At 42.6% G+C, this 22,531-nt stretch overlaps 1 non-coding gene across 1 annotated transcript; it reads right to left on the bottom strand.

The window, feature by feature from the left end:
* Positions 1-17,980: 17,980 nt before the first annotated feature.
* Positions 17,981-18,110, bottom strand: LOC126014652 (small nucleolar RNA SNORA22). Its single transcript, XR_007497659.1, has one exon. It is a non-coding gene; the product is annotated as a small nucleolar RNA SNORA22 (small nucleolar RNA).
* Between the last annotated feature and the right edge of the window lie 4,421 nt (positions 18,111-22,531).

Here is a 22,531-nt window from a genome sequence, read left to right as displayed (position 1 = left end):
AAAATAATAATAATAATAAAAAAACACAAATTAAAATATAAAAATAAAACGATAGGGGCCGGAGAGATAGCATGGAGGTAAGGCATTTGCCTTTCATGCAGGAGGTCATCGGTTCGAATCCCGGTGCCCCATATGGTCCCCTGTGCCTGCCAGGAGCAATTTCTGAGCCTGGAGCCAGAAATAACCCCTGAGCACTGCCGGGTGTGACCCAAAAATCACAAAAAATAAATAAATAAATAAATAAAATGATAGGGGCCGGAGTACTTGCCTTGAACACAGCCAACCTGGGTTCAATTCTTAGTATCCTATATCGACCCCTAAGCACCACCAGGAGTAATTCTTTCTTATTTTTTGGTTTTGGGGCCATATCCAGCAGCACTCGGGTTACTCCTGGCTCTGTGCTCAGAAATCACTCCTGGCATACTTGGGAGACCATATGGGATGCCGGGATTCAAACCGTGTGCAAGGCAAATGCCCTACCATGGTGCTATCTCTCTGGCTCAGGATTCTTTTTTTTTTGGGGGGGGGGCCACACCCAGCGTTGCTCAGGGGTTACTCCTGGCTGTCTGCTCAGAAATAGCTCCTGGCAGGCACAGGGGACCATATGGGACACCAGGATTCAAACCAACCACTTTTGGTCCTGGATCGGCTGCTTGCAAGGCAAACGCCGCTGTGCTATCTCTCCGGGCCCAGGATTAATTCTTTAGTGCAGAGCCAGGAATAATTCCTGAGTACCAGCAAGGTGTGACTCAATAACAACATAAAAATAATTTAAAAAATAAAGTGCGGGCCGGGCGGTGGCGCTGGAGGTAAGGTGCCTGCCTTGCCTGCGCTAGCCTAGGACGGACCGCGGTTCGATCCCCCGGCGTCCCATATGGTCCCCCAAGCCAGGAGCAACTTCTGAGCGCATAGCCAGGAGTAACCCCTGAGCCTCACAGGGTGCTTATTCTTTTTTTTTTTTTTTTTTTTTTTTTTTTTTTGGTTTTTGGATCACACCCGGCAGCGCTCAGGGGTTGCTCCTGGCTCTATGCTCAGAAATTGCTCCTGGCAGGCTCGGGAGACCATATGGGATGCAGGGATTCAAACCAATGACCTTCTGCATGCAAGGCAAACACCCTACCTCCATGCTATCTCTCCAGCCCCCATTCCTTGCTTTTTGCAGCTTCTAGAAGCTGCCTCAACTCAGCTTGCAGCCCTGTCCCCAAATCCCTCATCAGAGGGGTCACTAGAGCCAGCCCTCTGCCCTGAACTGTCTCCCTCTACCCCACAGTGGAAGGGATACAGGATGGTCTGCACAATCTCTTCCTAGAAACTCGGGCTGCTCTTTACCCCACTGCAAATCCATCCATGGGGAAGGGAACTCAGTCACAGGCCCCAGGGATAGGACATGAGCCTCCTTGGGGTGCATCCCTTGGCCTGCTGCCCAGTGAAGTGCTGTCCACTATGAATCCCAGCTCTCTGGGCCTGAGAGGCAAATGCTTGTGAACAGCAGAGCCTGGTTTGTCCAGCTTGGGGAACGTGCACACATTGATGACTGGCCACTCATCAGCCTCAGGCACCTGCATTCCCCTCCTCAAGCACCTGGACCCTTGGTTGCTGAGACTGGGAGTGTCCCTTGGAGCAGAGAATCAGCAGGACCCAGGACTTCAGTTTTTGCCTCTGAACTGTGGTTGAGAGGTTCCTCCCATGACAGGTGGGGCGTGCAGGGGTGGGAGTCAATGTGCACTTGATTGATTGGTTGATTTTTGGGCCACACCCAGCGGCGCTCAGCGGCGCTCAGAAGTTACTCCTGGCTCTGCACTCAGTAACCCTTGAGTGATGCTGGGTGTGACCCCCCAAAAATATGACTGAGTACCATGAACCCAGAGAATCCAGGGCCCAAGGACGTCAGCAGGGCTGGCCACTCAGTAGCAGGTGGGGTGGCAGATTGGGAAGGTTGGGAAGGGGATGAGAGCAATAGAACATCAGGTAGCATGCTTGCCTTGCAAGCAGCCAACCTGGGTTCGATCACCGGTATCCCATATGGTACCCCCAAGCAGCACCAGGAGTGATCCCTGAGTGTAGAGCCATGGGCAACCCCTGAACTTCACTTGGTGCGGCCCAAAAACAAACAAGAAAGATTGAGAAGTCCTCATGGAGAGGGTCTGTCTCAGCAGGGACTTCCAGGGGCCAAAGAAAGGCCCATGTGAGAACAGGAAGGAGATGCAAGGTGGGAGACAATCCCCTTAGAGGCCATGGGTGATGGGGGAGCAGCAAGGCCTGGTGATAGGAAGTGGTTAGGGAAGCCCCAGACCCACATGGGCCATTTTCTCTGTAGGAATCATGGAGATCTGTGCAGATGACCTAATGCAACCAAAGACTGAAGGGCATAAAATGTGGTGGCATATGAGCAGAAACAGGCCACCCCTACAGGCTGAGACAGTGGGGATGGGGGTTCAGTGGTGGAGGTGGTTCTAGTAGTTTTTTGTGTGGTTTGGTTTGGTTTGGTTTTTGGGTCACAACTGGCAGTGCTCAGGGGTTCCTCCTGGCTCTATGCTCAGAAATCGCTCCTGGAAGGCTCGGGATCATATGGGATGCCAGGATTCAAACCACCGACCTTCTACATGAAAGGCAAACGCCTTACCTCCATGCAAAGTCAAACTCCAAGTCCAGTCTGAAGGTCGTAATTCAGAAAATCAGTCCATTTAGATAAACTTTTTCTTCCTGGTTCATTTCCAATCAAGGCCCTCCATCAACCTCTAAGGAGGCTGAGGTCTTTGGAAAAAAGATTTTTTTGCAGCAAAGTCTCAGTCCTGCGCCTCGGATGGGGGTGATCTAAGTTTTCATTTCCCCTGTTTCACTGGCCCTACTGCCCCCAGAAGGGGTCTCAGCCATCTTTGAAAATGGCTCCACGTGGTGGCCCAAGGTTTTGGGCTCACTCCAGCTGAAAAGAGCCAAAATCACACTCTGGAACAAAAATCTCACCATGATCGCTGTCCTCTTGGGACCAGGGTTCAAATCCAAGTTCAGGGCGCCAGCTGTGAGTTTTCTACCCGCTGACTGGAGGGGGTTGCAGAAACACGTGGTCCTGGGTTGCAGGAGAAATACCTCTCATCCCTCCATCACAATCCACCACCATCCAAGCCCATCCAAAGGGCTATTATTCTACACCTATCACTGTGCTATTGCTCCAGCCCCTGGTTCTGGGAAGATCTGACATATCCCACAGGACTGCTGAGAGTCCTGGGTCAGCCTGAGGCTTTTGACCTGAGTCATCTGGTCACAGCACTGGTTGAGAAAATCAGGAAGAGCCCAGTCAAACTCAGCTAGGAGGTTTGGAATGGGGAGAGTAGGGCAGGCCTGCCCTCAGTAGAGGGGGTTAGGCTGGCCTGGAGGCAGATGCTGCCCAGTAAGGGAGGCTCTGCAGAGCTGGGAGACCATCCACTGGGCTGGGAAGCGCCAAACTGAAGATGGCAGTGAGAAGTGAAGATGAAGAGGTCCTCCAGTCCCAGCCCTGCCAGGTTTAGCCCTCATAGACCCAACTGGGCTCTGGGACTTTATTGAACTAAGTCCTCTGGTTCCAAGACCAGGACACTTGGGCTGAGAGATAGCATAGCGGTAGGGTGTTTGCCTTGGACGCTGCTGACCTGGGACGGACCTGGTTTCAATCTCCGGCATCCCATATGATCCCCTGAGCCTACCAGGAGCAATTTCTGAGCGCAGAGCAAGGAGGAGCCCCTGTGTGCCACCGGGTGTGGCTCAAAAACAAAAGCAAACCAATACCAGATCACTGGAGAGACGCAGGTCTGGAATCAGTGGTCTGGAAAATAATTCACACACACAAACATACACACACAGAGAGAAAAAAGTATGTTGAGTTTCCCCATGTACCCTTAGTGTTGCATATCAGCCCTTGAGTGGGCTGACTGATGGAGGGATGGAGGATGAGGTCTTTGGTCTTTCTCCTCCAGCTTGGACCACGCGTCTGCCACCCTATTCAGCCAGCGGTTCTGAGGTGAATGTGGTGGGTAGAAAGCTAACAGGCAGTCAGGCTTCAGAAGATATCAGCTTTATTCAGTGGATAAGGCTGAAGCAAAAAGCCTCAGAAAAAAGCCCCAGCCTTCCACAGATCCTTGCTTTTATACACCAGAATCAGGAACCACCCTAGGGTGGGTGCAGAATGCCAGGTCACACTCTGGGGTAGGGCACAATCATTGATCAGGGCAGGATCAGCAACAGAATAATCTCATGGAAATGTTTACATACATAACAATCCCCCCCCCCGTTTTTTAGTAAACAAGCATTAATAATATACAAAAGTAAGTAATATTGTCTATAATTATTAAATTTGCATAAGCGCATTACAGGGAAATGTAAAGAAAAACCTCTAACCTAAACACAGGGTGTCTAAAACCAGAAACATGTTTCAAGGAATCAACTACGAGCTCCAGAGATGATAGATCTATGACGTACAAGATGAAGAATTCCAAGTAATTTCTTCCTTGGAAAAGCAGATGGAAAATCTGAAATTCAATGATCAAGGATCTAGCAGGCGATGGAGAGCTCCCGGGGCAATCAGAAAGCCCAATTGTAATCCATAGACAGAGATCCTTCGGAGAGACACCAGCAAAGCTATGTAACAGGCGAGAAGAAGCACATTTTCCATATAAGTCCAGGTAGACCAGAAAGCCCATCTTTGAGGTCAGTGAATTAGGCCCTTATTTTGGAGGAAGAGGCACCCCTCCTGCACAGTGGGGGGCCACTACAATGATGATCAATAGGCATCTGAATTTAGTCCAAGTTCTTAGTCCAGGCAGAAGTCCATATGAGGTCCAAAATTGATGTACCAAGTACGGCCGATTATTTATAGATGGGAGCTTAAGTCACAAACCAAAACAAAATGTTTATGGCAGAGATCCTCCCTGTGTAAATAAACAACTTGAGGGTCCATCCAAATTGGATAGAACCTCCTTTTAAACCTAGTATTTTTGCCTATAATGTGCCCACGCAAAAAACAGAACAGACAAAAATATCATTTAGGAAATTATAGACAACAAGATCTAACCCACTAACCTAAAGTCAAGAAAGTAAAACCCTAATGTAATACAACATAATTCCTAAGATTAAAAACTAAAATAGAAAAACATTAATTACAATAGTCAAAAGAAGTGTAGTATCAGGGCCCGGAGAGATAGCACAGCGGTGTTTGCCTTGCAAGCAGCCGATCCAGGACCAAAGGTGGTTGGTTCGAATCCCAGTGTCCCATATGGTCCCCTGTGTCTGCCAGGAGTTATTTCTGAGCAGACAGCCAGGAGTAACCGCTGAGCACTGCCGGGTGTGGCACAAAAACAAAAACAAAAAAAAGTGTAGTATCAAATTCAAAGGATTACAATTATAAGAAAATTACAAAAGGTGAAATTTCTACAGAGTCCAATACCAATCTGTAAAGATGAGGGGTCTGGAACTCCGAAAAGACTGGTGAAAGACACTTGATGGGTCTGGAAAAGTGGGTTGCAGCCTGGTACAGGGTACAAAACTCCAACAGTCAAGGATTTCTTCCTGAGGCCGAGATCAGGAGGCTTGCAGTTGTGGGTGAAAGAGATGATTTGCACATGTGAAGGGATTCCTGAAAGTTAAATGTTAAAGGCTAGGAAGAGAGAGGGAAAGATAAGGAAGACTAAATTGGGGAAGATAAAGTTAGGAAAAAAGGAACTATATACAAAATATGCAAAACAGACAGACCACAGAACAAGACATGCACATACTGACTTCACAAAAAAATATGGCCATAACACTCATTTATACTTTCCAAAAAATATTTGTTGGAAAGGATCCAAAATAGAGCAAAAGAAAAAATTCAGCTAAATCAACAAAACGCGCTTTAAAATGTAATAGCCTGCAAATTGTTTAGATGAATGATTTCAAATTCAAAAAAAATTTTTTTATGGCAGAACAGAGCAGATCTGAAAGAGAATTTTATGCACAATACAAACAGAAAACTCTACTGCACGTGTATAACAGTATATATAGAGTTACTATAGTAACTCTATGATATTAAATCATAGGTGAGGAGCACTGTGAAGAGAGTCCACCTAAAAAGTATCATTATGTCAGCATTATGGATTTATTTCCGTCTTAAAACCTAAATTGAGGGAAATAAAGCAATGATGTTAGAATAAAAAGAGTGATAGTCGGGCCCGGAGAGATAGCACAGAGGTGTTTGCCTTGCAAGCAGCCGATCTAGGACCAATGGTGATTGGTTCGAATCCCGGTGTCCCACATGGTTCCCCGTGCCTGCCAGGAGCTATTTCTGAGCAGACAGCCAGGAGTAACCCCTGAGCACCACCGGGTGTGGCCCAAAAACCAAAAAAAAAAAAGAGTGATAGTCATTAAATGAGTATACCTACAAAAGAAAAACAACATTAATATGATGAGAAATTTTTCTTTGAGTAAATTAAATTGTAAGATTTCATGATTAACTGTGACCTAGAGCAATAATGAAGTTAAGCCATAAATCCACCATACAAGGAAACGCATTGGGGGTCCATCATTTTCAATCCTATTCATTGATCATGCCTGTAGAAAGAATCCTAGAGCATTAATAGTAACTGATAAGAAAGTGAAATGATTATCTGGTGTTCATTGTAGATCTTTAAGAAGTATAAAACAGGATGTATGCTGCTGTGTATTTCACCAATGTATTAGGGACATTTTAGATCTTCTTGTCATTGAAATTGATCCAGTGTTGTCTTGCAGCAATTTTACAGTATGAAGTACAGTGTCCATAGTAAACTTTACCATAATGGTTTGACACTGATGATAAGTTGTATTTCTTAATCTTGCTTTTATTCTCTGAAGTGAATTCTACTAAATTGAGGTCTTCTAAAGGAAAATCCACATATGTGTGCGCCATCAAAAGTAAACGTTTCAAGTGTATTATTAGTACTGGTGGCTTTCCATAAATACGTTTTCTTAGAAAAATCCTTTCTAGTGTTGCAGCTGTTGCACTGAACTTTGTTGTCATCTCTTCTTTAAAAAATTCAAAAAGGCGTTCCTGTAATGTACATTTAACTGTAGACTTGACAGCCAGAGATAAAATGAACAAATATCTCCTAAATCTCAGACTTTTGATGGCATGTGAGACACTGTAGTATAGATTTGAATTGTCCTTGAAAGAGATCACAAATAATAGATTTGTGAGCCTTTTGGTATTCTGGACTAGATTGTTCATAATTTTCATTTTCTATAAGATATATAGTTTTATCTGTCATTCGATTTACAGTAAGCAAATCCTGATGTAGTCCATTTATTAGAAACATCAGTAGTTCGTGTGGATCCTGCTGATTGTGTCCAGCAAACTGGTCATTAAGTAAACCAATTGTTACTTTGAAGCTTTCAGTATTAATATATCTATGATATCCATTTCCCATGGTTTTGATGAGCCGACCAAATTCTTTGGCTAATTTACTTTCATGACCCATTGGGTTTTTCCTGTTAATATCCTTTTTATAATGATCTTGATGAACATACTGAGTCAAGTCTAAAATATTATACAGGCATTGCAATATTGAGTTCATGTAGCAAGAGTTTCCTATATTTTGGAGCCCAGTTAAGACAGGTTCCTACACAAATCTTGTAGTGCAATGGGACCTCACACCCTGAACATTGATAAAATGACTACTTGGCACAGGCCTCAGAAGAATGGGCATCCTCTATTCACCCCTGAACCAGGGAAGCTATCTACGAAACATCCAAGGTTTTTTATAACAACACCTGGAAGCAATCCTCTACCAGGGAAGACCCTACCACTGCTCTGACATCGACCTGCTCAAAAAAGACTTCCCTTAATACTAAGAAGACTTTTTTTTTTTTTTTTTTGGTTTTTGGGCCACACCCAGTGGTGCTCAGGGATTACTCCTGGCTGTCTGCTCAGAAATAGCTCCTGGCAGGCACGGGGGACCATATGGGACACCGGGATTCGAACCAACCACCTTTGGTCCTGGATCGGCTGCTTGCAAGGCAAACACCGCTGTGCTATCTCCCGGCCCTGTATACTAAGAAGACTTGACAACAACGAACTGCTTACAGGACAGGGTTCTCTGCATTGCCCTTTAATTGTGAGGTGAAACGAGAGGACGCCCTGCACCATCCTGACTGCAATGTAGGATATGCAGATTCCAGGATCTTTAATACAGAAACATGATACCAACAACAGAGACTGTGTGAAAAATAAAAGTGTATTGGCACTACAGACAGTGACCTGGATTGGACAAACTAGTTTACCTGGAGCCTAGAGTTGGTCTTATGCCAGGAAACTTCAGGGGTAGGGTCTCCTTGTATTTAGGCCAAGGCTTTTTCTTTCCATGACCCTCATATTTTGGTGGGCCTATGCAAACAATAATTGCCACTCTAAGACCGGTTTTACTGTGCTCCTTTGACTCTAATCCTTAAGAAAAACAACCCACTTAAACTTTTGAGGTTAACTTAAACTAATATGCATGTACATGGAAATGTAAAAAAGTACTTTGCCTTCAATGTATAAGGAGTTACATAACTTTTATGGTTTTAGATTGCTTTGTGTGCTGCTAAGAAATATTATGTATTACAATTTGGGGACTTGTCAGGGACCTGACAGCCACACACCCTTGGTCTGCTTCTGCTGCTGCTTTGCAGAACTTCCTGGTATAGCTGCCCTGGAGGCCCCCCACCCCGGGGGCTTAGGAAATGAGTAAAAAATCAAGAAAAAGTTAGCACAAATTGTGCTACCTAACAGGATGCCTGAGGAGGTTTGCTAAACTCTGTTACCAGCCTTGTTCCTGCTGACCTTTCAAGCATGAGTTAAGAGCTAGGTTTAACTTTATGTTTAGTAAAAACATTGGGTAATTGTAAATGTTTTAATGGTAAATGCCTTCATGTTACACATTTCTTTCCGCAGGCCCACCCCCTGCCTCTTTGTGGCTTGGTATATAAGCTCTGTGAACTTTGCAATAAATGACTCTTGATCAGATTCTTGACTTGAGTCCTGTCTGTCCCCCTCCCCAATTCTTTAACAGGTTAAGTCCTCTTCGTGACCCACGAATAACTGGCGACCCCCATCCCTGCGAGCAGGTTTGGGTGGTCGCAGGGACTTGAGGGACAAAGTAATTGTCCATGAGTTCTGTTTTATTTTTTTCTTAATGTTCTTTAGCTGAAAGTTCAAAGTTAAGATATCAGCAATGGGACTACTGAGAATTCTGTTTATGGGTGATTGTCCTTCCATTGTAACTTTACCTTGTCCTCTTTCTTTGCATCTTTGTTCTCATAATTAAAAATTAAAAAAAAGAGACAGGTTCCTGTCTTTTCTTTTGCATCCCAGAATGTAAGTGTTTATCACTACTGTCAGTCTCACTCAATGTATGGTGTGTGAAAGCTAAATCCTTGTTCCCTGCCCTGGAGACCTCAGAAATGTTATTGTTGTTAGTGTCTGGAGTATTCTGTATTTGATCTGAAGGGGAGTTTATAGTCTGAACCTGATCATTTCTGATAGCCCGATTTCTTTTTTTTTTTAAACATTTTGCATGTTTTATTTCACATGTACAAATAGAAATACAGACACAAATAGAAATATAGACACAAATAGAGATGCCTTAGTTTCTCTTTGAAGATTGCAGTTCTATTAATTTTTCTCTCCTTTCTTTTTTTTTTAATTTTAATTATGACAACAAAGATGCAAAGAAAGAGGACAGGGTAAAGTTACAGTGGAAGCACAATCACCCATAAACAGAATTCTCAGTAGTCCCATCGATGATATCCCAGCCTTGAACTTTCAGCCAAAGAACATTAAGAAAAACAAAACTGAACCCATGTACAATACAATTACTTTGTCCCTCAAATCCCCAGTTGTAGTACATACTATTTCTTAGCAGCACACAATATAATCTAAAGACATTAGACTTATGTAACTCCTTAAACATTGAGGGCAAAGTACATTTATCTAGTTCCATGCACATGCTTACCAGTTTAAGTTAACCTCAAAAGTTTTAGTGGGTTGTTTTTCTTAAGGATTGGAGTCAAGGGAACATAGTAAAAAACAGTGTTATGGCATTTATTTGCATAGGCCCACCAAAATATAAGGGACATGGAAAGAAAAATTATGGCCTAAATACAAGGAGACCCTACCCCTGAAGTTTCCTGGCACAGGACCGACTCTGGGCTCCAGAAAAACTAGTTTGTCCAATCCAAGTCATCATCTGTAGTGGCAATACATCTCCATTCCTCACATAGTCTCTGTTGTTGGTATCATGCTTCTGTATTAAAGATCCTGGAGTCTGCATATCCCATATTGCAGTCAGGATGATGCAGAGCATCCTCTCGTTTCACCTCACACTTAAGGGGCAATAGAGAGAACCATGTCCTGTAGAGCAGGTCATTGTTGTTGTCAAGTCTTCTCAGTGTAAACGGAAGTCTCTTTTTAGGAGGTCGATGTCAGACCCTTGGTAGTGTCTTTCCTGGTAGAGGATTGCTTCCAGTTGTTGCTATAAAAGACCTTGGATGTTTCGTAGATAGCTTGCCTGGTTCCGGTGTGAATGGGGGGTGCCCATTCTTCTGAGACCTGTGCCAGGTCATTCTATCAATGTTCAGGGTGTAAGGTACATTGAACTGAGATTTCTGTGTTCCTACCTCTATTAGATAAGAACTTATCTGTATGTATAGTGTTTTCCCATTTTAATGTATCTATGCAAACAAAGATCAATGCCATGAAGCGTTATCGGCCCATTTGGAGGCAATAGGAACAAGACCAGCAATTTCCATGACATAGTTCAATCATAGGCATTAAACTGAGGGACAGTTCCACCAATAATCCTTACTGAACAGCTTACAAAGGAAAGACAAGATGAAAAGTGAATAGAAACATCATGGTAGAAGAATATATATAGAGAGTTATAGCTGTTAAAGAAAATACACATAAAATATTCAAAAGATATATGTGTTCAATTTATGTCCTTCTAAATAGTTCTGGGATTGTTAGATCCACTGTATGTCTTTGGTCTGAGATTAGAACTGTGTGTTTCTGAAGTTAAGAAGGGAAAATCTGGGGTACTGATGGTTGGGAAGAGTATGTGTTCACGTGGGGGCACTAGCCCCCGCATGGTTTGCAACATGTAGACTGGTATGAAATTGCCAGTGACAACCTGAGTATAGCTGAGCAGCTATCTGCCACCCCCCAGATCAAATTCCACCCCCTAAGCCAATCTCTGGAGCTGGCCTGGAAGTGGGGAAAACCCAGGGTGCCCCATCAGGTCCTCCCAGGAACCCACCTGGGGATCCGGAGGAAAGAGGGAGAGGGGGGTCGGGTGACCCAGGTCCGGGTCCCCCTACCCTAGGCCGGGCCAAGAGGTCTCTGGCACATACGGAGGTCTGCCAGAGGCCAGCCCATGCCGGCTGAAAATCCTGCTCCAGGAAGGGAGGAAGACCCTCCCAGGCCCAAAGGACAGGAGTTCAAGCCCCACCCTAGGCCAATCTCTGGAGCCGGCCTGGAAGTGGGGAAATCCCAGGGTGCCCCATCAGGTCTTCCCAGGAACCCACCTGGGGATCCGGAGGAAAGAGGGAGAGGGGGGTCGGGTGACCCAGGTCCGGGCCCCCCTACCCTAGGCCGGGCCAAGAGACCTCTGGCACATATGGAGGTCTGCCAGAGGCCAGCCCATGCCAGCTGAAAATCCTGCTCCAGGAAGGGAGCTGATAGCCCGATTTCTAACAAGGCAAAATTCCCTGGGAGTGTTGTCATTTGTAGAAACATAGGCATAAACCCTTTCTCTCAGGAGAAGATATCCAGCTATCCATTTTTTTTGTTTGTTTTGTTTTTTGTTTTTTTGTTTTGTTTTTGGGCCACACCCAGCGACGCTCAGGGGTTACTTCTGGCTGTCTGCTCAGAAATAGCTCCTGGCAGGCACGGGGGACCATATGGGACACCGGGATTCGAACCAACCACTTTTGGTCCTGGATCAGCTGCTTGCAAGGCAAACATTGCTGTGCTATCTCTCCGGGCCCAGCTATCCATTTTTCATCCTCCTTGATCCATATAGGTTTATGGGTTGTTTCTTGTCTCTGAATATCTTCTTTAAAATATCTTTCCGCTGCTGTGTAACATCCCCTTGGGTAAATTTAAGTAATTTAGTGTGATAAGTGTCAAAGACAACAAATTTGTTGGTTATAAGCCTCTTTTTCTATTTTTTGTAATTGAGGTTTTTGGTTTTTTTGTTTTGTTTTGTTTTTGTTTTGGTTTTGGTTTTTGGGTCACACCCAGCAGTGCTCAGGGGTTACTCCTGGCTCTATGCTCAGAAATCGCTCCTGGCAGGCTCAGGGGATCATATGGGACACTGGGATTTGAACCACTGACCTTCTGCATGAGAGGCAAATGCCTTACCTCCATGATATATCTCCAGCTCCGTAATTGAGTTTTTAAGGTTCTGTGAATCCATTCTACAATGGTCTGTCCCCTACAATTGTAAGGAATACCCTTCAGATGTTTTATCTGCCATTCTTTTTTTTTTTTTTTTTTTTTTTTTTTTTTTTTTTTTTGGTTTTTGGGCCACACCCGGTAACGCTCAGGGGTTACTCCTGGCTATGCGCTCAGAAGTCGCTCCTGGCTTGGGGGACCATATGGGACGCCGGGGGATCGAACCGCGGTCCGTCTCCTAGGCTAGCGCAGGTAAGGCAGGCACCTTACCTCCAGCGCCACCGCCCGGCCCCTTATCTGCCATTCTTCACAAAAAAATCCAAAAGTTTTGCTAATATAGGCTGGCCCATTGTCAGTTTTTATAGAATATGGAATACCCTTCACAGGAAAACATTGTAAAAGAAAACTACAAGCAGTTTAGACTTTTGAGAAGAGATAGGGATTGCCCACATAAACCGAGAATATGTGTCCACTACAACATGGAGATAAAGTTTTCTTGGAAATAAATTTGTTTGAGTTATATCCATATGCCAAAGTTTGTTAGACTGTAAGCCTCTTGGGTTTGCTCCTGCTGTGTGAGTTTCTTGTTAATGGTGCACAAATATTGCAGTTTTCTATAATTTCTCTAGCTTGCCTCCATGGAATTTGGAAATTTACATGTAAATGGCGAGCATTTGTGTGTAGGGCTGAATGTTCCTCTACAAGTGATTTAAATATAGGCATTGCTAACAAGTCAGCAGTTTTATTTCCTTGTACCATCGGTCCGGGAAGACCTGAGTGGGCTCTAATATGCGTGATGAAGATGGGTTCAGTTTGTTTTTGAAGAAGCTGTTGTAATCGTTTAAGTAAATTTTGTATGATCGGGTTATTAGCATTAAGGGAGGCAGTGGCTATTACATGACATAAATTTAACACATACAAAGAATCAGAAACTATATTCATGGCTTCAGATACATTTTCTAATAGGTAAATTAACGTTGCTAATTCAACTTTCTGTGCAGATTTGTATTTGGTATATATGGTCATATTAATGTTGTCTCTGGTTATTCCTCCATTTCCATTTTGGGATCCATCGATGTAAAAAAAGTTGGCATTGGGAATAGGGGAATCCCGAACAATTGAAGAAATAACAAACTGAATTTTCTTTAAAAAGTCGCAAATTTGGAGCTGGCGAGGTGGCGCTAGAGGTAAGGTGTCTGCCTTGCAAGTGCTAGCCAAGGAAAGGACCACGGTTCGATCCCCCGGCGTCCCATATGGTCCCCCCAAGCCAGGGGCAATTTCTGAGCGCGTAGCCAGGAGTAACCCCTGAGCATCTAACAGGTGTGGCCCGAAAAACAAAAAAACAAACAAAAAAAAAAACAAAAAAGTCGCAAATTTTCCTACTGGATAATGGGAGGATATTTCTCCTGTGAAATCTGAGAGGGCTCTGTGAAGAGATTCATTAAGAGGCAATATTGACTCAATTTCCTTGTTTGGTATTGGCAAAACTATTATATCTGGGTTGAAACCTAGTAAAGATCTGAGTCTTGCCTTGATAATAATCTCTGAAATCAGTTGCAAGTAGGGGACAACTGAGTGAGGCTGTTTGTTATGTAAATACACCCATTCCAAAGGTCCTGACTGTTGCATCAAGGTCCCTGTGGGGGTTTCTATAGTAGGGAAGATTAACAGAAATACCTTTTCTCCTGGGATGAATCTTAAGAGAAACGATTTTTGTAATCTGCTCAAGAAGATGTCCAATTCATTTTTGGCAGCTGTTGTTAAGTTTCTCGGGCTATCTAAAGCAGGGTTACCCTCCAAAGTTTTAAACAGATTAGACAACTCTGCATTCGGGATTCCTAGTGCAAGGCGGAGCCAATTTATGTCACCTAAAAGTCTCTGAAAATCATTAAGCGTTCTGAGGTTTTCTTTTTTGATAGAAATTTTTGTGGACATATTGACGTCTGGTCCAAAATAAAACCAAAATATTGATACAGTGGCATTGTTTGTATTTTTTCTAAAGCTATTTTCAATTCTGATGTTTGTAAACAGTCAATAACATAAGATTATAAGTCCTGTAATGCAGGGTCCAGAAGCCCCCCAGGGGGGCCCGGCCAGCAGGAATTAGCTGGGAAGGCTTCTCAGACGACCGCACTTCTATTTTGCTGAGTAGAAGCACAACCACACTGTAAGAAATTTAAGAGAGGTTAATAATAAATGGCCTAAGACAATATTTCACTGCTCAAAGGCGTTTATTGAAATACAACTCCTTCTTTTATAGTGAAGGAGAAGGGGGCAGTACAAAGGTGCTGTCAATCATACTTTTGGCGCGAAGTGGACAGTGGGCTAGGGGGCTGGATGACCTTCAAGCTATGCTGAACGTGCTGTTTCAATGGAAACTTTTAGTGTCCTTCTAGCTGCATTCCTAATTGCTTGACTATCAGGAAATGGTGCAAGATGTGCTTGTCTCAGTGATCTTGAACAGACAATGTAGCATATACTTATTGAAAACAGCCTAATTCACTCCGGAATGTGGTCTTAAGGAATGGGGCCTAGTTTCTGATAACTGTACCAGGCAGTTTTTACTCTCCTCCGGGCTTAGAGCTAAATTATGTCCTGCAGCTGCACATTCTTTTCTCTTAGCTCAAAAATTTGCAGCAAGACTGCATATTGCTTTTAGGTGAAAAGCTGGGCTATGGCAGAAAGAACCGCAAAATGTCCTCAAACAAGTCAGTTCCCAACATCTCCCCCTTTCTCTTCTAATAAAAGAAGGAAAGTCGTGAGCGGGTGGAAGAACCGTGTCTTAGGCATACAAGGTTTGACCAGGTCGGACACGGCCAAAGCCGCATTTAAAAGGTGGCTACAAATGCCGTGGGTGTGCGCAGAGATCCGAATTATGCGTTGTAGCCTTTTAGGGCCGTGCCCTAACTGGGACCTTGCTAATCCCGTCGTAGGTGTCTCCACAGCCGAGAGCACAAGTGCCGGAGCAAGCTCCGTCTGTTAGCTATGCGCTCTATCTCCTGGAAACTTAGTGGCTGGAAAGGCGGCTTGGTGACTAAAGCCAAGTTTTCACAGGAGTCACGCGGGGTTAGACGCTGGTAGTTAACCTGAATAGAGGTTTTTGCCTTTTCATCTACCTGGTTCTTAATAAAGGCAGTGATTTTGCGGAAAATCCATGGGCCAAGAGAAAAGAGCAGCATGAGGCTAATAAGAGGGCCCAAAATAGTGGACAAGATTGTGTGGAGCCAAGGGGAAGAGAAAAACCAATCCTGGTACCAACCTTGTTCTTCATCGAAATGTTTTTGAAAATCTTTTATACCATCACCAATATGTTGAACGCTGTCTCTAACTAATCCAGTTTTGTCTTTGAAAATACAACATTGTTCCTTAAGAGCTACACAGACTCCCCCCTCTATCATAAGGGCAAAATATAGAGCACGACGCTTTTGAAGAACTATATCAGCAAGGGAACTAACAGTATCGTAGGGGTTGAGGAGAGAAGCTAAGCTAACAGCGTTCATAATATGGGTCTGTGAGGGCTAGAGCAGAGGCATATATAAGATTTAAAATAACTTGAGAGGAGGAGGATGGGCTAGAAGGCAGAGTTTGTAGCTCACAACCTGCACAACAGTGAGTTAATGACGCTGAGGCTGAATTTTCCAGAGAAGAAGTTCAGAGTCAGTGGTGTAGATAGGAGGTTCAAACGTTGTGATGCTTTCATAAAACGGCGAAACTGGTGAATTGCAGATTCAACAGTGTTTATAGCTGGTGTTGGAGAGTGCCTGGGCAGATGCATTGACCATTTGCAGGATGAGGATAAAGGTGGAAACCGGACCAACAGGTTTGATGGTTATTCTAGGCATTAACAAAGCTAAAACATAACAATCATGATAAGCAAGAAACATTTCAGTAACAATATGGGGAGAAAATCCAGTGGAACAAACAAAATAAGTGGAGTTGGGGGCTTCAATGAAGATGGAAGAGTTGTTAACAATAATGGTTTGATTGCAAATGTCTGATTGTTGAACAGGGGGGCACATATATGGTTTGAGTAAGCAAAGTTCCACGACCGTGACTTGTTTGCAATGGAGGTTGTTGGTGGCAATGGTGGGCAACCAAGGCAGCTAGGCAGAGTGTCTAATTCAGCATTGTCAAAGGTGGAGTCAGTAGAAACAGGTTTGCAGGAATGGCGGCTAGCAGGAGGTTTATAAGAAAACAGCTTGGCAGGAGGCAAAATGGTTACTTCATATAAAAATTAAGAATTTACTTAGTTTTTTGGCTTGGGTTTACAGGCAGAAAACATTAGTAATTTACATTACACTAGTTATTTTTGAATACCACGGGAATGTTATTTGACCTCTGTTAGACTTTGGCATAAAAGAAATTTTATAATTAACAATTGCTAATTAAAAAAATTTTTTTAAACTGAATATAAAGGATTTTTGTTAAACTTTTAGTTATTATGTTAAAGCTGGATGCTATTTTTTAGCCATAAATACATATTCTATAGGCCTGAACTTACACATAACAGGAAAGCCGGGTGACTGCAAAGTCCAGAAATTCTCCAGGGAAAAGTTATCCCCGATGGCCATTGAGAAATCTGGGGTTTGCCATCTCCCACACCCTCTGCCATGTTCTTAGAAGGACAAAGCTAGCTTAATATATAATTTTTAACACATGATTTTTAGTTGCAAGATGCCAGTCTGTGAACTGACCAGACTGAACCAGGTTGAAAAAAATTAATTGAAATTTGAAAAATGGATAAGGCTTTAAAAATTGTATTATTATAAAATGTAGAGATAACAAATAAATAGACAAAACAAAACAACACTAAACACAACATTTTACACTTGTGGCCACTTTCATTCATCACAACAGACACATAAACAGACAAAAGGATTGATTTAAGACTTAATTATAAAAAATTGACAAGCGCTTTTAAATATTTAGCTAGCATGTTTTTGAGAAGGAAAAAAAAATTTTTGTAGAAAAACTTTTTTAGTTTTGAGAAGTACTTAATGTAGATGGAGTGGAACTTTGCTGAAAATAAATTTTAAGGTTTAGATTTAACACAAAACATTTTTAAAACAACTTTAATTTGAAGTTTAAAACATTAAGTAAAATGGTTAATGAGCACTGTAGAAGGAGTCTTCACTTTGAAGTATGAAATTATTTGCTGTAAATGAATAGGTTTTCTTTAAATTGGTTTTGCAGTAGAACAGTAAGACAGCTGCAATAAAGTGTTAAAATTTTTATGATTAAACACAATAGCATGAACTATGATTATTAAAGATATAAAAAACTGATTTTAAAAAACAAACAACTGTTTTTACTATGAAGACTTTAAGTGAATAATTTGTAAAAAATATTATATACCAAATTAACTAAATGCTTAGATTATTATAAAATATAGTTAAAGACATCTGATGCATTTACACACCTAGAACTTAAGACTAAAATTATATTTAATACTAGTTAATTCGCTTATAAAGTTTAGTTACTTTTATATATTACTTATAAAATTATATATAATATATTTTTCATTTATATTATTTTTTCACTGCGACACAAATATACAGATTTGTATAATGTGCTGATATTTTGAATGCACTTAAAATAATAGTTCTTTCAATGCAGAAATAAAGAACAACCATTGCTGTAGCACAAAGTTAAAACTAAGGGTACTATAAAGCACACCTAGGTGTTCACTGTGCATTAAATTAACTATATTGTTTAAAAAGGCTAACCACATTATTTTTCACATAATTTTGTAAATACTTTAAAAATTAAAATAAAACTTTTTTTTTTTTTTTTTTTTTTTTGGTTTTTGGGCCACACCCGTTTGACGCTCAGGGGTTACTCCTGGCTATGTGCTCAGAAATCGCCCCTGGCTTGGGGGGACCATATGGGACGCCGGGGGATCGAACTGCGGTCCTTCCTTGGCTAGCGCTTGCAAGGCAGACACCTTACCTCCAGCGCCACCTACCCGGCCCCAAAATAAAACTTTTAATAGAAATATAAGACTTAAATTTAACACTTTTGTGTTCGTTTGGATTTTAAAACACAAAGAAGTTTTTCTTTTACCAACATTTTGTTATCTGTAAAGTGACAGAATCATGACCTTGCTCCAAAATTTTCTGAGAGGCAAAAAAAAAAAAAAAAAGTTTATTGCCCTTATCTTCATGTTGCTTTTTAATGTTTTAATAATTACTTTACACCACTTAATGCACTAAACCTAATAACACATATCTGACGAAGTGTAGGGCTGACAAGGTGAAGCAGAGTCTTTCACTGATAACTCGGGGAGGGGCCAGCACAGTTAACAGCAGGAAGGCTAGAGGCAAATTATTTACAGTTCGCAGGGTGTAATGATATAGAGAAGAAAAAAGCAATCTTTTAAGATTAATTACTAATTTATTGGAATTAGAGGGAATGGCAACCGAAGAGGGGAGTCTGGGTTGCAAAAGCACCATGGGGATCATGGTTTTATTAATTGATTTGAGAATATGCAAGAAATGCCACTTTTCAGATTTATTTTGAATAACAAAGATTGGGTATTTCAAGGTGAAATGGAAGGCTTAAAGTGGGAGTGGCAGGGCCTGAGCTGGCTGTTTCCCAAGGCTGGCAGGAAAGAGGCTGAAGGAGGCTGAGGGCTGGTTTGAGCAAAATGTACTGAGTAAAAGGTACATTAGGCTCAGAAATTTTAACAGCAAAGTGTAGATATCGCAAGGTTTTATGGCTTAGCAGCTGATACTTTGTAATTATCCTGCTCACTGTGCCCTTAGAATTTTTTGTAGGCACTGCAGCAGTTTCTGTTTTATGGCACTCAGCCTGACTTTTATTAGTTTGTTCCTTTGAATTCTCAAGAGGGGGGGCTTGGCCGTGGAATTCAGTGGGCAGAGGACAGACAGCTATAGATTTAGGAGGGCGGGGGAAAGCCTGAAGGGCAGAAACTTGTGAATTAAGAGAAGCAGCCTGTTTTTGAAGGCTTAAGATTTGTTTAAGATTTTCAATTTGGCCAAGTAGTTTCATTTCTATAGCTTTAAGAGGGGGAGCGGTGAGAGGAGGGAATCTGCCATGGTTAGGGACTGAACGTTCTCCGCGGTGGAGGCTGCTGAGCAGGGGGGGGGGGGAAGCAGCAACAGTTTGTTGCCGCGTGTGGGGGAGCTGCTGGAATGCTGGCTCTGGGGAGCGACTTCCAGGCACAGAGGGCAGCAAGAGCCATGTTGGCAAGCTGGGACCTGGAAAGTGTGTGCTGTACCTTTAAGGTATGAAAAGAGGCGAGGCCAGCTATAAGAGCTTAGAGATCAGGATTCCTGCCTATTTGTAAGGGCTTTGCAGCGGAAAAAAAGAAAAAAAATTAACTTCCCAAGAGACAAAGAGTTCAGCTTTTAGATTCTAAGCAGGAGAGCGTGTAAGGGGCTTGGGGGCCATAGGAGGTTACGGCTTGAAACGGCTCTTTGAGGCTTTTCCAATTAAAGGCTTTGTATTGTTGCAATTGCTGGCTAAGGAGGGGAGGGTGGTGAGGGGAGTAAAGGTTTTGGTGGAACAGGGACGGAGCTGAGACTAGGGAAGTGAAGGGCTGTTTAGGATTTTGCACAGAGGGTGCAGCGGCAGAAGTAAAGATGAAGGGTCAGAAGAGGAAGGAAACTGAGAGACAGAGTCAGAGCGAGAGGGAGCCCAGGAACACTAGATTTCTGGCAAACATCATGAACAAACATTAAAAAATTACAAATATCTTTTTTGGTAACCTCTATATGTCTGGCTTTCAACTCAGACTGTATATATTTAATGAATTTAAGTTCAGTACTCAACGAAAACACCCATGGTAGCGTATCCTATGGGTGAAGCCCCAAAAGCCAATCAGGGGCGGCGATCAGAACGACTGAAAAAACTGCAGTTTAAATATTTGATTAAGGCTAACTCGTTTCAACGCTTACCCTGATGAGGTAATTCCCGCGATTTACGAAAGAGCTCCAGACTCGCCGACCTGTAGTCGTTCGGAGTGTGGCGGTGATCTTCGAGCCCAGCGTTGGGCGCCAAAATGCAGGGTCCAGAAGCCCCCCACGGGGGCCCGGCCAGCAGGAATTAGCTGGGAAGGCTTCTCAGACGACCGCACTTCTATTTTGCTGAGTAGAAGCACAACCATACTGTAAGAAATTTAAGAGAGGTTAATAATAAATGGCCTAAGACAATATTTCACTGCTCAAAGGCGTTTATTGAAATACAACTCCTTCTTTTATAGTGAAGGAGAAGGGGGCAGTACAAAGGTGCTGTCAATCATACTTTTGGCGCGAAGTGGACAGTGGGCTAGGGGGCTGGATGACCTTCAAGCTATGCTGAACGTGCTGTTTCAATGGAAACTTTTAGTGTCCTTCTAGCTGCATTCCTAATTGCTTGACTATCAGGAAATGGTGCAAGATGTGCTTGTCTCAGTGATCTTGAACAGACAATGTAGCATATACTTATTGAAAACAGCCTAATTCACTCCGGAATGTGGTCTTAAGGAATGGGGCCTAGTTTCTGATAACTGTACCAGGCAGTTTTTACTCTCCTCCGGGCTTAGAGCTAAATTATGTCCTGCAGCTGCACATTCTTTTCTCTTAGCTCAAAAATTTGCAGCAAGACTGCATATTGCTTTTAGGTGAAAAGCTGGGCTATGGCAGAAAGAACCGCAAAATGTCCTCAAACAAGTCAGTTCCCAACACTGTAAATCTGTTTTATTGTTTATTGTGAGCAAGATATTATCTGTATAATAAAATATCATGGCTTGAGGAAATTTTTCATGAGCAGGGCTCAAAACCTTATCTACAAAAAACTGGCACATTGTTGGGGAATTCAGCATGCCTTGGGGGAGAACAATCCATTGGAAACGTCTGCAGGGATGAGTGTTATTGAAAGAAAGAACTGAGAATGCAAAACGTTTTTTATCATCTCGGTGGACCAGAATATGATAGAAGCAGTCTTTCAGATCAATTATAATTAGTGGCCATTCCTTTGGAATAACTACAGGTGATGGGAAATCAGTCTGCAATTCGCCCATAGGTATCATGGATAAATTTACAGCTCTAAGATCCATCAAAAGTCTTCATTTACCGGATTTCTTTTTTATAGTGAATATAGTTGAATTCCATTGAGAAAAAGATGGTTCAATATGTCCTAAACTTAGCTGTTCCTCCACTAATTCTGTCAGCACCTTTAATTTATCAGTTTTAAGGGGCCACTGACCTGTCCAAATTGGTTCATCAGATTTCCATTTTATTTTATTTTATTTTTTTTTTTGTGGTTTTTGGGTCACACCCAGCAGTGCTCAGGGGTTATTTCTGGCTCCAGGCTCAGAAATTGCTCCTGGCAGGCACAGGGGACCATATGGGGTGCCGGGATTTGAACCGATGACCTCCTGCATGAAAGGCAAACGCCTTACCTCCATGCTATCTCTCCGGCCCCTCCATTTTATTTTTATTGGTGCTGGTGTTTTTATGGTAGAGGCCCCTACTAAAATTTTTGTGTTTTTAAATCAAAAGAAGGTTTGGGCTCTTCTGGAACTAATGGGATGTGGAATTCTGCTTTCCACTATTTGTGTAGGTCACGGCTCCACAGGAATGGTGAAAATGGGCCCACATGAGGTCTGATTATCACTTTTTGATTTTCTGGGCCGTAAAATATCATAGTCTTCGTACTCAACAGACAGGAGCTCAGGCCTCCTACTCCTTCTAGCGAATACGGGATTTCCTGAAGAGGCCAATTTTCTGGCCATTCTTTATCAAAAATTACGGTAACCTGAGCACCTGTACCTATCATTCTGTCAAAGGGTTGCCCTTCCAAGTGAAGTTTGATCATTGGGTGTTCATCTTTACATTTAGTAACCAGAGCCACGATTGGGTTTTGAGCAGCACCTGGATCTGTGCTTCCAAAACCTCCAATTCTAGTCTTATCTGAAGTCCCAAATTTGACATAAGGCACTATTACTATCTGGGCAATCACTTCTCCTTTTTTAAAGGTCCATGTAACTGGTACTATAATAACTACAATGATTTCTCCCATAGAATCTGAGTCAATGACACCAGTGATTACTGATATACCCTTTATGTTGAGGGAACTTCTGCCAAGAATCAAACCCATAGTATCTGGGGGTGG

The sequence above is a fragment of the Suncus etruscus genome, chromosome 7 (genome assembly GCF_024139225.1).
Source record: "Suncus etruscus isolate mSunEtr1 chromosome 7, mSunEtr1.pri.cur, whole genome shotgun sequence".
Taxonomy (NCBI): Eukaryota; Metazoa; Chordata; class Mammalia; order Eulipotyphla; family Soricidae; genus Suncus; species Suncus etruscus.
The sequence above is the reverse complement of the archived record's forward strand: the minus strand, read 5'-3'. Positions and strand labels throughout refer to the sequence as shown.